This window comes from Amborella trichopoda, chromosome 12, assembly GCF_054954075.1.
Source record: "Amborella trichopoda isolate Santa Cruz 75 chromosome 12, AtrichopodaSantaCruz75HAP2 v2.0, whole genome shotgun sequence".
In the NCBI taxonomy this organism is placed as follows: domain Eukaryota; kingdom Viridiplantae; phylum Streptophyta; class Magnoliopsida; order Amborellales; family Amborellaceae; genus Amborella; species Amborella trichopoda.
The window spans coordinates 910,062-927,574 of NC_142347.1; the positions used below are offsets into that span (position 1 = coordinate 910,062).

At 33.3% G+C, this 17,513-nt stretch overlaps 1 long non-coding RNA gene and 1 pseudogene across 2 annotated transcripts; both read right to left on the reverse strand.

The window, feature by feature from the left end:
* Positions 1-7,472: 7,472 nt before the first annotated feature.
* LOC18427462 (serine/threonine-protein kinase STY13 pseudogene) lies at positions 7,473-10,726 on the reverse strand (annotated as a pseudogene). The gene has a single exon (XR_016046522.1). The product of XR_016046522.1 is annotated as a serine/threonine-protein kinase STY13 pseudogene (transcript).
* Positions 7,473-17,459, reverse strand: LOC148779346 (uncharacterized). The gene is made up of 3 exons (XR_016046524.1): positions 17,414-17,459; positions 15,235-15,378; positions 7,473-7,980 (listed from the first exon to the last, which is right to left on the reverse strand). It is a non-coding gene; the product is annotated as an uncharacterized LOC148779346 (long non-coding RNA).
* Positions 17,460-17,513: the final 54 nt, after the last annotated feature.

Sequence of the window (17,513 nt, forward strand, 5' to 3'; positions counted from 1 at the left end):
AGACAGCACCAAAAGAACTAGCTCTGCTCAACCTTCATTTACATGCTGATTGAGTGAGAGAGAGAGAGAGAGAGAGAGACTGTCTATAAGAAATCAAAACAAAATGATCAATGAAGATGCCCAATGCCATGATATCAAGCTCCTGAGAGCTTATAAATATGTGTGTGTATGTAACAGAGACAGAATCAGTCAACTGTTGATGGTTGAGTGATGCAGCTCTGATAGCGAGCTCTCCTCACGTCGGTGAGGATCTCATCCTGAGCATCCTAAACCTTCCAAAGCACATAGGAGTGGGGCAGGATGGTGTCCGGGTTCCGACAGCAGGTCCTTATCTGTGACAGACATGGCAGGCAGAATCAGGGTACTGCCGGGCGTACCCACCACAGCAAACATGGCTCACCGTATAGAGATGTTCTCAAAGTGGAGCATCCCAGTTATCTCATAGAACAATCCTAAAGCTGTAGATGCCCACCTTCTTATCGTAGGGCTTGTGTTGGACCATCTTCTTGCACCATAAACACACACACAAATAGCCTTCAGTCTATGCACACACCACAACAATATGTGTGTGTGTATTGTTGTATATTGAGAAAACTAATGATGCCCTGCACTGTGAAGGGCACAATGGAATTCAAGGCAGCAAAAAATGAATACAAAGTAAATCTAAAAGTGAAAAAAAAAAGGTGACAAGACTGAGAAGAAGATTGTTTAACTCAGAGTAAGTGAGAAGTCATTACTTATCAAAGAGCAAAAGAAGTAAATATGGACTTAAGGGCCTCTTTGGGTGGATTGTGGTTTGGATCACAACGTAGTTGCCCAACCACTATATGTGAATGTCTAAAAATTGGGATCTTTGGATGTGAAGAACATGTTCTTATAGTTAATTATCGATAAATTGCATTAGCGATCTTCATGGGAGATAAATTGTGACACATTATTGATACCCCAGTTTTTATGCATCTAGACCTAGTAAAAGAAACTAATGGCTATCCTCAGAGTCATAAAAACTAGAAATTTGGAGAATTCTTCCTTAATGATACCCTAGGGGATGCCCTAATCAACAATAGTTACCCTGCAAGAAGTGGATTATCGAACTAAGATAGGCAATGGCCTATGCCTAAGGACCTTTTGATCAACTGTATAAGACCAGTTAAATGCAGAGGAGGTAGCAATTAAGATACTAGAGAGGCTAGAAAAACACCGAGAAGTAGGAATTAGTGAAGAATCATGATTTTGCTCAAGAGCTTATAATGCTTGTCACCCTTAAGAACCCAATTGTGTTTAGATTGATTGGAGTATGTGGAAAGCCTATGATTGTTGTATCAGTGCAGAAGATGGAAATGGAAGTCGACTCAGGCAGGCCACGATGAAGAGGCACAATAAGGCACCAGTCTGACATGCCCTCGATATAGAAAGTGGGATCAATTATCTCCATAGTCTAAGGGTTGTGCACAGGGATTAGTGGTATGAAAATTCATCATTTCAAGTAATACTACGATTGAGATTGTGGATTTCGCGAATCCGGCATTGAATTTTAAAGAATCTAAATACACACAAAGAAGAAAACTATTAGATATTTTCAATAAAATAGCATCGAAAATTTTATGGAAGTGCCAAAAATGTGGTTACATAGAGAATATCAATATGATAAGCTTAAAATATCTCACATTTGCGATGAAATCAGCCATTTGTAAGCCTGATACATGGTGCAGATAAAGCATCCATTATTTTCCATCATTACTTACTTTGTAAAAGCCGAAGTGGATATAATCCCTTTCACAAACATGCAAACATTTAGGATTTAACAGTATACAAATCAAATTCTGCAAATATGTGTGTGTGTGAACAGACACATTTAAAACAGAGAAATAAAATGGGCCCACAGAAGCAAAAAGATCTAGAAAAATGTTTAGATAAAGATGCATTAAGTAAGGGAAGCAATGAAAAATCTCCTAAAGCCAATGCAGAAAACTTACTATTTAAACACAAAGAAGCATGAATACATTAATTTTACCAATATAAATATTTCCCAAGTCACACTTTTTATGCACTTGAGAAAAATGTCTCAAAGTTGAACAATATCTGTCCAATTTTTTGGACGATGAGATCTGAGAATTAGAAAACCCATAAATTAAATTTTTTTTTTTCAATAATCATATAGTAATTCTTAGATGGTACCCAAGTATTTAAAATGAAAAAACATAAAAATAAAAATAAAATAAAATAAAATAATAAATCTGCCATATATGTGTTTTGATTGAAGGAGTAGATGTACAATATGCTCCCGTGGGAGCATAATATGTACACCAGCAAATAAAAACAACTTAAAAATAATCCAGGTTAATGAATTAAAAGATCTGAAAAAATAAAACAAAATCGTCAAGAAATAAGCAAAGCTAATGAAAAGGAAGATCTCGAAATAAATAACAAAATAAGAAAATATTTCCAAACTAGTCGTACGTTGCTTTTGACAAGTTTTGCTATATTGTCAATCATGGGCAAACACCATAGCAATAATTTAATGGCGTAGAATTTTTCACAGCCCATATTTTGTAGCAGTGTTTCAAAATCCGGATCAATGGGATGGATTGTCAAATAGCTAAATCAGCGATTTTGATCAGTCTAGATCAATGATCTAGAAAATATTAAAAAACAAATAAAATAAAGTTAAAACTAAAATAGGGGGTTTAAGGGATCAAAGAAAATATTAGATAACTTTAAAAATATAAAAATAATAAAATATAAAAAAAGATGTTTTAGGGGGGGAACTACTTTGGGGGCCACAAATCCTAAAACCAGTTCGGTTCAGAATGATTCCCATCCACATCGGCGATCTAGATTGGGAATCATCGGGTTTTAAAACATTACAAAAGTAATGAACATTAAAACCTACTAAACAAAACCTTTAGAAATAAAAATAAGAATAAAGAATACAAAACAAAGTTGGTTCTTTACCCCTCTCTTCATCAAGAAATGTTGCTGCTTTCTCCGAGTGAAAGAAAGACGAAAAAATATAACTATAAGAATGAGAGTGATAACAAGAGAGCCTCTCTGTATAAGAGATAAAAAAAACAAAGAAAATAGCCTGAAAGTGTGCATGTAAATAAAAATAAAAAAAAACAAGAAATAAAAGAGGCAAGTACTATGGTCTCGCTCAATGTATTTATACATGTGTGTTCACGTATGCTACACATGCATGTACTTAATTAAATTGCTTGAAAAAAACCCAAAACCCTGATAAAATTTCATAATATGAACACTGGATATGGGCAGGGATTTCGCGGTTTTTCAAAACTCAAAATTAAATCTTATTTGGAGATAATAAATTGGGACCCTTTGAAGTTTTTTCTTAAGTCCCTATCACATGTCGAAATGGTCTCAAATGAGTGGAAATTTGTTGACAATAAGCAAACTTGATAGCCCATTGATTTTTCATACGAGTGTTGCTTGTATAAGGTCGCAATCAAATTAAGGCTTCCAAATTTTATCATAAATATAATTTTGGTGTAAAAAATTCTTAGAATGGCTTGAAAATCTATTTTCATCTCTAATTATAAAATTTTAAACTCTAAAAATGGTTCGAATCAAGTAGATCACTTGAAAATGGATGGTCCAGATAATGTGTGCAAGATACACTATTTTTAGGACTCGAAATCTTTTTTTCTTTTCATATTCATACATCTCGATGTTGTAACGATCAATTAGAGGATTTCCAACATAAAAACAACCTTTTATGATGGAATTTTGAGGTGAACCCTAATTCTACATTTTAAGGTTGCTAACTTTATATAAACTTTTTCCTATTGTTTTTATAAAATTAAAAATATGCATTAAATTTCATGAAACATTGACCTCTCACATTTAAATATATTTATGATATTTAGAATAGTCCACTTATTATGTGTTTCAAGTGACTGTGTCTGATTCATGTGTCTGCGTACTTGTATCTTATTTTCAAGGGTTTGAGGACTCCTTTAGGTTTTAAATTATAGCAAACTCAGTTCTGCCATAGGTCTAAGGACTGGTAGCTAAAAAAGTAATTCAGATATGGTGATCTTTGAAAATATGAAAATGGATGGTTCAAAAAAAGGGTCATTTTTAAAGCTTAACTTTATTTTTATTTTTATTTTTATTTTTTCTAGATATGCTATTATTGTAGTCGAAAGGATAAGCTATGAAGAATTAGATCCAAAATTTATCCCTGAAATGGATTGTTGAACCATCTCAGCACCGACCTATTGTCCTTTTTCTATGCTCGATACTAAGAGGACTAATACTTAATGTCTTTATTTTTGTTATGTACTCTTAGTGTTGACTTTTATTAAACGCATCAAGATATGTGGTACTCTCAGTACTGAACGATATTTTTTGTAAAAATTGACTTCAACGCAGATTGGAACCAAGAGTACTGAACTAATATGTATTTTGGGGAAAAATATATATGGAAAAAGGGACATAAATGTTAAACTTAAATTTTTCAAAACATTGTTAATGTCTCTCTCGAAAAAAGAGAGATTTGCATTAATTTCCTCAATTAAACACTCAAATACCACAAAAAAAAAAAAAAAAAAATGAAATCAGTGGAGAGACATTTAAACAAATTAATCTAGACAAGACAAAAAAGAACTTGATTTATTAATACATGAACTCCATACAATTTTTTATCAAGATTTGTGATCCACACCTTCCTCCCTTATTAACATAATCTCACTCTATCCAAAAGTGGGGAGACCTTCCTTGATGTCTCAATGTCCTCTATGACCTCACCAATCTCTGCTCCATAAACTTTTTCATTCTTTGTCCTGTGATGGAGAAATACAAAAGACAACACAAAAAGAACTAGCTCTATTGAACCTTCATCTGCATGCTTGATTGATTGTGTGTGAGAGAGAGAGACGACATCTATAAGAAATCACAATAGAACTATCAATGAAGTGTAGAAACAAAAAGCAATCTATGAAAACAAGAAAGAAGAAACAAACACAAAAGAAAGAGATAACCAACCACAATGTAAAGATATACGTGGTTTCACAACGTGCTTACGTCCATGAGAGCTTCTTTATTGGCAATGAACAATAGGGTTACGATAGCTCTCTTCTTCGCGCCTATTTGTTCTCTCTGATTACAAAGAAATCAGTTTTTTTTCCTTAACCCTAAATGAACCCCCCATCGCAACTATATATTGAATCGCAACAATGTATATCGAGTCGCAACAATGTATATCGAGTCCCATATACTGAAATACCTCAAGTACATATATATATATATATCAAATCTCAGATATATCAAATCCCCATATACGGATATCCAAAATTTTCCTCCCCCGAACCCTCGACAATTAGCATGAGTAACAATAATACATACCTGAAATATAGTGAACACAAAAATGTAATTGAAATGTAGAATCCAGCTTACCTTAACACTCATATTTCAAAAGTAAAAACTCTGGGTAAACTTGAAAATAAGAACATCTTCATGCTGATGGGGAAAAACACAACTCAAAAGTGAAAATCAGAAATAGTCAAATAATTTAAAGAGTAAAATCCTAAAATATATTATTATATAATGAGAAAACTAATTATGCCCACGCACTGTGAAGGGCACAATGTAATTCAAGGCAGCAAAAAAATAATACAAAGTAAAACTAAAAGTGAAAGAAAAATGTTACGAGATTGAGAAGAATATCGTTTAACTCAGAGTAAGTGACACAGTTAATACTTATCAAAGAGAAAAAGAAGTAGATTTGGAGTTAAGTGCCTGTTTGAGTGGATACAATATCAATGTAGTGGCCCAACCACTAGATGTGAATGCCCCAAAAACTGGGATCTTTGGATGTGAAGAACACATTCCTATAGTTAATTATCGAGAAATTCTGTTATGATTTTGTGGCAGAGAAATTGTGACACATTATTGTTACCATAGTTTTGATGCATCCAAACCTAGTAACAGGAACTAATGGTTATCCTCAGTGTCCTAAAAACTAGAATTCTAAGAATTCTTTTTGAATAATACCCCAGGGCATGGCCCAATCGTCGATAGTTACCCTCCGAGGGCTAAACCACTACAAGGAGAGAACTATCGATCTAAGATAGGCAATGGCCTATGCTTAAGGATAAGACCACCTGAATGCAGAGGAGGTAGCAATTAAGATGGTAAAGAAGCTAGAAAAACACCGAGAAGTAGGAATATTAGTGGAGAATCATGATTTTGCTCAGGAGCTTATAATGCTTGTCACCTTTAAGAATCCAAATGTGGTCAGGTTTATTGAAGTATGCAGAAAGCTTATGGTTGTTGTATCAGTGCAGCAGATGCAAATGGCAGCAGACTTAGGCAGGCCACGATGAAGTGGCACTATAAGGTACAGCCACTAAAGGCGGCAGTTCGACAAGCCCTTGATATTGCAAGTAGGATCAATTACCTCTATAGTCTAGGGGTTGTGCACAGGGATTAGTGGTATGAAAAATTCCTCACTTCAAGTAATACTACGATTGAGATTGTGGATTTTGGGAATCCAGCACTTAATTTTAAAGACTCTAAATACACGAAAAGAAGAAGACTATCAAATATTTTCAATAGAATAGTAACAAAAAATTTATGGCAGTACCAAAAATGTAGTTACAAAGAGAATATCAACATGATAAGCTCAAAATATCTCACATTTGCTATGAAATTAGCCATTTGTAAGCTTGATACAAGGTGCAGATGAATCATCCATTATTTTCCATGTTGACTTACTCTGTAAAAGCTGAAGTGGATATAATTCCTTCTACAAACATGCAAACATTTAGGATTTAACCGTCTACAAATCATATTTTGTAAATATGTGTGGGTGTGAACAAGCACATTTAAAACAGAGAAATAAAATGGGCCCATCAGATGCAAAAAGGACTAGAAAAATACTTCGATGAAGATGCATTAACTAAGGGAAGAAATGAAAAATCTCCTAAGATCAATGTAGAAAACTCATTATTTAAACACAAAGAAGCATGAATACACACAGTAATTTTACCAATGTAACATAGTAAGCATTGCAAATGAAATTATAAATACGACAATTTCTAAAGCAAACAACCTTCTAAACATGTAGCTAAATGAGCAAATATGCAGCCCAATACTTGACCGAAAATTTAAGAAAAAAGGTGAAGTTTGCATGAGTATGCAACCTTAAACAATCAAACTAAGGCGCAGCGCACCACCAAACTTTGTCATGACCATGAGTGGTTTGTCTGCCTTTCTAATTTGACCACAAGGGTACAAATCTCTCTCTCGCTCTCTCTCTTTCCAAACTAGATAATATCGAAAACATTAAATATTTCTTAATTCCAAGAAATAAGTTGAGTCCTCAACATATCAAACCCTAGATTCAAAAATTAACAAAAGACTTTGGTAAACCCGAATGGTCTGTAAGAAAATTTGAAGTTGCTTGACACTAGTCTAAAGGAATCCAAGGATGGAATAAGTTGTAGAAAATATTGATCACAATTTTAATTTATTTTATTTTTGTTGGCCCATGAAATTGCACATTCATCGTCTCTTTCTCTCTCTCTCTCAGAGTCTATAAAAAACAACAACAGAATCATCAACTAAGCTAACAAATACTATGATATCAAGCTCTATGGAGCTTGAGACAGACAATTTTTATCAGCCACAGGTTGAAGGTTGAATGATGCAGCATCAAAAGAGAACTCTTCTTGCATTGTTGAAGATCTCATTTTGAGCTTCCTCAAGCATCTGAACCACAACGGAGAAGTGGGGACGGGTGACAGCGTTTGTATCCCAACACTGGTTTATTATGCGCACAAGGGACGGCAGGTAATCATGGGGCATTACCAGATGTTCCCCATGGTTTACCACAGTGAACGTGGCTTGCACTGTTGACATGTTCTCGAAGGGATCTTCCCTGTTATCAGCTCCCATAGAACGATACCGATGCTGTAGACGTCCACCTTGTTGTCATAGGGCCTGTGCTGGATCATCTCCCTACACAATTATCACACGCACAAACACTCTTCAGTCCACATGCACACAATCTCTCTCCCTCTCATACACATGCACTTTAGCAAAGCATATAAGAAGATTCTGAGCTCCAAAACCCTTTGTTCTAACCATGAACATGAGTAAGAGTAATGCTAACCAGAAACAGAGTGAACGTCAGAATCTAATCCATAAGCTGCAAATTCAATATTAGCAAAAAATGCAATATATCCTCTGTTAGAGAGAAGACCTTAAGGCAGAATCTGGGTAAGAATGAGCTAGTTCCACTATACTGAAAGTGGAATCTGGTTTTACCTAAACCCATATTTTAAAAGAAAAAGATTTGGAAAATCTATAAAGGCAGCAGAATTTCTTGAGGGAAAATATTGAAAACTCAAAAGTAATACTCGTAAAACTTCAAACTATTTAAAATTTCAATTCCAATAATATAGTGTCGTATAATGATAAACTAGTGAGGCCTATGATGAAATTCAAAGCAGGAAAAATAAGTAAACTTAAGAGTAAAAGCAAAATGTGAAAAGATCAAGAATCAGTGTATGTTTGAGAAAGCAATCACTCAAAAAAAAAAGAAGTAAAAAGCAATAAATATAAAGCAGAGATTGAAGCTTTTGTTTTTTGAAGAACATACTGATCTTCATAGGGGAGAGAGATGTTGACACAGCTCCATACCCCCACTCCAATGCACCGGGATACAGTAGCAGTCACAGAGTTTTAGTAAAATAGCAATGGAATTTTCCAAAAATGCCAAGAAATCAATTTAGAGAATTTAATTGTAAGCTATTGGAGATAAAACTTCTAAAAAGTCTACATTTTAAATGTGCTACTAAAAAAACAACTATGACAGAGATGTTTACATAACAAAATAAATCATGTCATAAACTAAATTTAACAACCCGCCATTAATGCAACAAAAATTAAAAAAATTGCAATATAGTTAATGAAATTTAAAGAAAATGGACTATAAACAAACCACTCACGATGCCAGCCACCAATAGGTTCCTATCTCAGGGGTCATCCCTTCTGTTTGTACCTCGATCCTCGCTACCCCAAAATCCGCAATCTTTATCACTTTTTCAGTTGCAACGATTATCCGACTTCAAGCCCCTCTGGATGAACCCCATACTATGGAGATAAGTCATTTCCCTGGCTATATCGAGGCCTTGACATACTACTATCTTAAGTGGCGGTATGCCTCCTCCTCAAAAACTCCCTAAGTGACCCACCTTTCGCGTACTCGATCACGATGCACCAAACCAAAGGTTTCCTACATGCTCCAATAAGCTTCACAATATTGGGGTGCCTCAATGTGGCTAGCGTTGTTACCTCATAAGCGAATTGATTCTCCATCAATTACTCCTTTCTCGGTCATCATTAGGCCTTTCAATTATCTTTACGACCACTTCTTCACCATTGTAAGTAGCTCTATATAGGTGCCCAAACGCGCCTCGGGCAAAGGGAATACACATTTGGAGGTTTCTTAAATCAAGTGTCCACTCCTTGAAATGTCTTAGCCCCTCTACAGGGTGATTGTCATCCATTAGAGCACTAGCCAAGTTGTCACTTGACGAGGAATGGCCATGATCCCTAGCTTGTACAATATTATGTCCTTGAGTGTTGCTAGGGTTTCCACTTATGTGCTCATGGGCCATAAACATGGTAACTCTAAAAGTATTTGAGCCAATGATATTATCCACACCTGTCGTTACTATGGGCGCTGCCCTATCGTTCGTTTGCAAGCTCATGGCGTTGTTGGCAGACATGTGTGAGGACTGCCCAAGCTGACGGTAGAAAGCCTCAGTGAAATTAGTGGAGGAGTTCGGGTCATAGGCGGCCATTCCTCTAAAGTCTAAACTTTTCTCACTTTTCAAGTGAGAGACTAGTGAATTTGACAGTAGTAAGCTATAAGCTATAATAAGCGAAAGAAAAAGAAGGAAAGATCTTATCTCGCTTTCGCAGGTTTTAAAGATGAGAGGTTGATTAAAGACTTGTTTAAGTTATGCTCCCTTATCAAGTCCAGAAATAAGGGAAGGTTCCTAAAAGGTTTGAGCCAAAAAGATAGAAAAGTTTAGAAGGTGAAATTCAAGGATGAATGAAAGCGCATTTCTCATAAATCAATGAACATAGTAGTAAGTCGTAGCATTTTATCTTCCTAGAATTACCCACTATTTCTCTAGTCTAAATAGAGAAACCTTCCAAGATTTACAGTGCAACTGATTTTAGAGGCCCATCTCAGTGCGGAAAGAATCAAGCGCTCTTCGTAACATGAGAACTGCAGAGCTCAATCTAAGACCAAATCGAAAACTAGGAGAAGCACAAGTCTCTCTCGATCACTCCACTTCCATTCGATTTCTCTCTAATTGCTCTCCTTTTTTCACTCTAATTGTACTTTTCAATCACAAAAATCTATTTTACTCACTAAAGTCACCCTTTTCTCGCTCTAACTGAAGGTTTTTCACAGTAGTAAGTAACCACAGAAGTAACAAAGGTGGCACTCTCTACTCTTTCTTGCAGTATAATGTACCATAGCTAATTAAATCAAAATGACAACCTATAATGTATCACCAATTAATATAAATTATACTATAAACCCAAAATTTAACCATGGAAAATGAATGGGCTAAACAAAATCACTAGATTAATTTATCATTAATTAGAGAGTATCAACAAGAATAAAAAACTATATCCATTGGTTCATTCAATATGGATTAATTTCATGAATGCACTATTTCAAAAAATTTATCATTAATTAGAGAGTATCAACAAGAATAAAAAATTGTATCCATTGGTTCATTCAATGTGGATTAACTTCATGAACATAATATTTCAAAAAAAATTATCATTAATTAGAGAGTACCAACAAGAATAAAAAATTGTATATGTTGGTTCATTCAATATGGATTAACTTCATTAACACAATATTTCTAAAAAAATATCATTAATTAGCGACTATCAACAAGAATAAAAAACTGTATCCGTTGGTTCATTCAATATGGATTAACTTCATGAATGCAATATTTCAAAAAATTTATCATTAACTAGAGAGTATCAATAAGAATAAGAAATTGTATCCATTGGTTCATTCCAGTATTTTAAAAATCGGCGAGCCCGAATCGACTCGGGAACCGGCACAACCCGTGCCGGTTCCGATACAAAACCGGGAACCGCCTGGTTCTAGAGAAGAACCGCAGGTTCCAATCCGGTTATGTCCTGTTCTACCCGGTTCAGCCCGGTTCCCTGCCTACACGCGTGCGACACCCACGTGCACGAGTGTGACACGTGTGAGGTTACCCTGATATTTCTACACAAACATTTTAATATATGTTACATAGGTATTTATACACCAAAGTGGAATACCCATCTTTCGATGTGGGATAATTCCCAAACATCATTAAATGAAAAAGGAATTTAAATATATTATATTAATCATCAAGTTATAACCACATATGGTGAGGTGGCGTGGTGGTTAAGACTTTTATTTCTTCATGTGACCTCTCAAGGTCGAGTCCCCCCGTAGGTGTTATTTTTTTGAGTTGTATATATTGTATAAATATTTTTGTAAATAATATAAAAAGCATAAAAAAATAAAAAATAAAAAAGTTAATTTTTTGTATAACAGTTAATTTTTGTTGTATATAGTGGTATAATTATTTTTTTAAATAATATGGAAGGCTTAAAAAAATAAAACATAAAAAGTTTATTCTATTTGAAATTTCCATCTTTCTACTAACAATCTCTTTCACTAAATTTATTATAGAAACCTAAAAAAATAAATTTTTGAAAAAGTTAAGTGTTATTTTCAAAATTTGTACGCATTTTATTAATTTTTAAGTTGATAACCAAATATTTTATTTGATTGATTAATTTTTACATTACAAATCATGTAATGTACTATTTTTCTTACAGTCGTCAATAATACATTTTAAATTAGATAATATTATAAAATATTTTTAATTTCTTATTATTTGTCGAATAAAATAATTATAAAATGTAAACTAATAATTATAATTTCAGTATATAATATTATAATTAGTTAGGTTTTAATAATTTTGGATTATAGTTAGTTAGGTTGTAATAATTTGGATTTTTTTAGCGGATTAGGGTCTTTTTGCCAAAACGAGATTTTAATGGCCATTCTTTTATTGATTAGTCTACTCTTTATAATAGTCCATGTATAATTATATATTTTATCTATGATAATTCTATGATTTTTCTTTTATGTGATACAAATTTAATGATTAACATAAGTTTATACAGGGAAATAGAATCTCAATATTTACAAAATGATGAAAAAAATGAAAGTTAATAATGTAGTACCTTCATTTCTTATTGGATTCCTAAAAAATAATATTTAAAATGAATTTTAATATTTTTTCGGATTTATTTGAAGCTTTAATCCTACCGATTCAGCCGATTCTCAATCTGGATCGTCGATTCACCGATCCGGATTGATTTTTTAGATGCCCGATCCGGATCACCGATCCGCTTTTTAAACCATTGGTTCATTCAATATGGATTAACGTCATAAATGCAATATTTCAAAAAAATTATCATTAATTAGAGAGTATCAGCAAGAATAAAAAATTGTATCAGTCAGTTCCTTCAATATGGATTAACTTCATTAATGCAATATTTCAAAAAAAACTATCATTAATTAGAGAGTATCAACAAGAATAAAAAACTGTATCCGTTGGTTCATTTAATATGGATTAACTTCATGAAAGCAATATTTCAAAAAATTTATCATTAATTAAAGAGTATCAACAAGAATAAAAAACTATATCCATTGGTTCATTCACTATGGATTAACTTCGTGAATACAATATTCCAAAAAAAATTATCATTAATTAAAGAGTATCAACAAGAATAAAAAATTGTATTGATTAGTTCATTCAATATGGATTAACTTCATGAATGCAATATTTCAAAAATATTATCATTAACTAGAGAGTATCAACAAGAATAAAACATTGTATCCGTTGGTTCATTCAATATGGATTAACCTCATTAATGCAATATTTCAAAAAATATATCATTAATTAGAGAGTATCAACAAGAATAAAAAACTATATCCATTCGCTCATTATATATGGATTAACTCCATGAATGCAATATTTCAAAAAAAATTATCATTAACTAGAGAGTATCAACAAGAATAAAAAACTGTATCCATTCGTTCATTCACTATGGATTAACTTCATGAATGCAATATTTCAAAAAAATTATCATTAATTAGAGAGTATCAACAAGAATAAAAAACTGTATCCATTGGTTCATTCAATATGGATTAACTTCATGAATGCAATATTTCAAAAAAAATTATCATTAATTAGAGAGTATCAACAAGAATAAAAAATTATATCCATTTGTTCATTCAATATGGATTAACTCCAAGAATGCAATATTTCAAAAAAATTATCATTAATTAGAGAGAATCAACAAGAACAAAAAATTTTATCCATTGGTTCATCCAATACGGATTAAATTCATGAATGAAAGTATCCATTGGTTCATTCAATATAGATTAACTTCATGAATGCAAACTCTCTAAAAAATTTATCATTAATTAGAGAGTATCAACAAGAATAAGAAATTGTATCCATGGGTTCATTCAATATGGATTAAGTTTATGAATGTAATATTTCAAAATATTTATCATTAATTAAATAATATCAACATGAATCAACATTGTATCCATTGGTTCATTCAATATAAATAACTTCATGAATGTAATATTTCCAAAATATTATCATTAATTAAAGAGTATCAACATGAATAAAAAACGGTATCCATTGGTTCATTCAATACGGATTAAAATCATGAATGTAACCTTTCAAAAAGATTATCATTAATTAAAGAATACCAACAAGAATAAAAAACTGTATCCATTAGTTCATTCAAAAAATATAAATACATGAATGAGATTTTTCCTAAATTTTAAAAATAAGATTTCCTAATATTGGTTGATCTTCTTATAAATTTGTAACAAATTCTATCAACTAGTGTTGTAAAATTTCTGCAGTTTTTAATCTTGTTGATTATCGCTAAGTCATATTCAATGTATTAGTGTTGTATTTTATCATGAATGAATTCATAAATGTAACATGCAAAAAATCTAACTATACCTTATGTGAAAATATTGTACCCACAAATAAGTATATACTTTCCTTTCGCACATTAAACTTATTTGTGTTATCACCACTTAATACAAATTATACTATGAACCCAAAATTTAACCAAAGAAAATGAATCGGCTAAACAAAATTACTAGATTAATTTATCATTAATTAAAAAGTATCGACAAGAATAAAAATTGTATACATTGGTTCATTCAATATGGATGAACTTCATGAATGTAACATTTCAAAAAATCTAAATACATGTATGAGATTTTTTTAAACTTTAAAAGTTGGATTTCCTAATATTGGTTTATCTTGTTATAAATTTGTAATAAATTATATTTATTAGTGTTATAAAAGTTTTTTTGGTTTTTTAAAATCCTAAATTTCAGAAACCCAAATTTCAATTTCAGTTTTTGAAAAACCCCTACAAAGAGAGAAAACTTTTCGGGCTTTAGAGAACAACTTCAATGGCTTGGAGAAACATTTCTCTCTCTAAACCTCCATCACTCAACATTCTATTGCTTCCATCAACGATATTTGACCAGAAAAAAATAAAAAAATACGAGAGTGCAGAAGCTTGGAGAGAAAGAGAGAGCAATTGTGGAGATATAGAAATAGTGCAAAATCCTATTGATCGGAGAGAAGAAAGAGAATCAATGACAAAAACTAATGAATGGAAAAAGATACTAGAGAAAGTAGAATCAATGGATAAAGCCACAGAGGAAATAAGGGAAAGATGTAGATGTACAGAGCAAATGGGCCTTCGGCCCTCCGGACTTTTAACGGCCCTCCGAAGTCGTCCTTTTGACTCTACCTTTACAGATCTATTTCCTCAGAATACAAGACATCAATCCTCAACATGAAGATGCCCAATACCATGATATCACGCTCTTGGGAGGTTATCAATATGTATATGTATGTAAGAGAGAGTCTGTTGACGGTTGAGTGATGCAGTTTCGAAAACGAGCTCTCCTCACATTGGTGAGGATCTCATTTTGAGCTTCCTCAACCATCCAAACCACTTAAGAGAAGGACGGGCAAGTGTCAAGGCTTGTGTCCTAACAGAAGATCCTTATCTGTGTTAGACATGCAGACATAATCAGGGCACTGCCGGATATACCTCCCATTGTTTACCACTGTAAACATGGCTCACCCTACGGACATGGTCTCAGAGTGAAGCTTCCCCATTATCCCATAAGAGCGATTGCAAAGCTGTAGGTGCCACCTTCTTGTCGTAGCACCTATGTTGGATCATCTTCCTACACTATAAACACACATACAAACGTTCTTCAGTCTATGCACACACACAACTAAAAATTGTCTGTGGATAAAGGGGCTTGAAGGGCAAGGTATAAAAGCTCTAAAGTCTAAACAAAATGTATCCAAAAGATATTACATTTTAATAAAGCAGTTAAGAAGATTCGAAGCTCCAAAGTCAATATTCCAGCCATGAACAAGCCAACAATGAGCATGAGTAACAATAATGCATACCTTTACCTGAGACATAGTGAACATAAAAATGTAATTGAAATGTAGAATCCAGCTTACCTTAACACTCATATTTCAAAAGTAAAAACTCTAGGTAAACTTGAAAAGAAGAACATTTTCATGCGGATGGGGAAAAAAACAACTCAAAAGTGGAAATAAAAAATAGTTAAAGAGTAAAATCCTAAAATATATTGTTATATAATGAGAAAACTAATTATGCCCATGCACTGTGTAGGGCACAATGGACTTCAAGGCAGCAAAAAAATAATACAAAATAAAACTAGAAGTGAAAGAAAAATGTTACAAGATTGAGAAGAAGATGGTTTAATCAAAATAAGTGACACGGTCAATACATATCGAATAGCAAAAGAAGTAGATATGGAGTTAAGGGCCTGTTTGAGTGGATACAATATGAATGTAGTAGCCCAACCACTAGATGTGAATGGCCTAAAAAATTAGATCTTTGGATGTGAAGAACACATTCCTATAGTTAATTATCGAGAAATTCCATTATGATTTTGTGAGAAAGAAATTGTGACATATTATTGATACCATAGTTTTGATGCATCCAGACCTAGTGACAGGAACTAATGATTATCCTCAATGTCCTAAAAACTAGAATTCTGAGAATTCTTCCTGAATAATACCCCAGGGCATGCCCCAATCGACGATAGTTACCCTCCGAGGGCTAAACCACTACAAGGAGTGAACTGTCGATCTAAGATAGGCAATGGCCTATGCTTAAGAACAGTTTGATCAATTCTATAAGGCCACCTGAATGCAGAGGAGGTAGCAATTAAGATAGTAAAGAGGCCAGAAAAACACCGAGAAGTATGAATATTAGTGGAGAATCATGATTTTGTTCAGGAACTTATAATGCTTGTCACCTTTAAGAACCCAAATGTGGTTAGATTTATTGGAGTATGCGGAAAGCCTATGGTTGTTGTATCAGTGCAGAAGATGCATATGGCAGTCAACTTAGGCAGGCCAGTGGCACAACAAGGCACAGCCATTAAAGGCGGCAGTTCGACAAGCCCTTGACATTGCAAGTAGGATCGATTACCTCCATAGTCTAGGGGTTGTGCACGGGGATTAGTGGTATGAAAAATTCCTCATTTCAAGTAACACTACGATTGAGATTGTGGATTTTGGGAATCCGGCATTGAATTTTAAAGACTCTAAATACACGCAAAGAAGAAGACTATCAATGATTTTCAATAGAATAGTAACAAAAACTTTATAGAAGTACCAAAAATGTGGTTGCACAGACAATATCAAGATGATAAGCTCAAAATATCTCACATTTGCTATGAAATCAGTCATTTGTAAGCTTGATACAAAGTGCAGATGAATCATCCATTATTTTCCATGATGACTTACTCTGTAAAAGCTGAAGTGGATATAATTCCTTCCACAAACATGCAAACATTTAGGATTTAACCGTTGACAAATCATATTTTGCAAATATGTGTGTGTGTATGAACAAGCACATTTAAAATAGAGAAATAAAATGGAACCATCAGATGCAAAAATGAATAGAAAAATACTCCGATGAAGATGCATTAACTAAGGGAAGCAATGAAAAATCTCCTAAAATCAATGCAGAAAACCCATTATTTAAACACAAAGAAGCATGAATACACACAGTAATTTAACCAATGTAGCATAGTAAGCATTGCAAATGAAATTATAAATACGACAATTTCTAAAGCAAACAACCTTCTAAACATGTAGCTAAATGAGCAAATGTGACAGCCCAATACTTGACCAAAAATTTAAAAAAAAGGGTGAAGTTTGCATGAGGATGTAACCTTAAACAATCAAACTAAGGCACACCACCAAATTTGTCAACCCCCCCCCTCCCCCCCTCTTCAAAAAGAAACTATTTTTACCATGAGTGGTTTGTCTGCC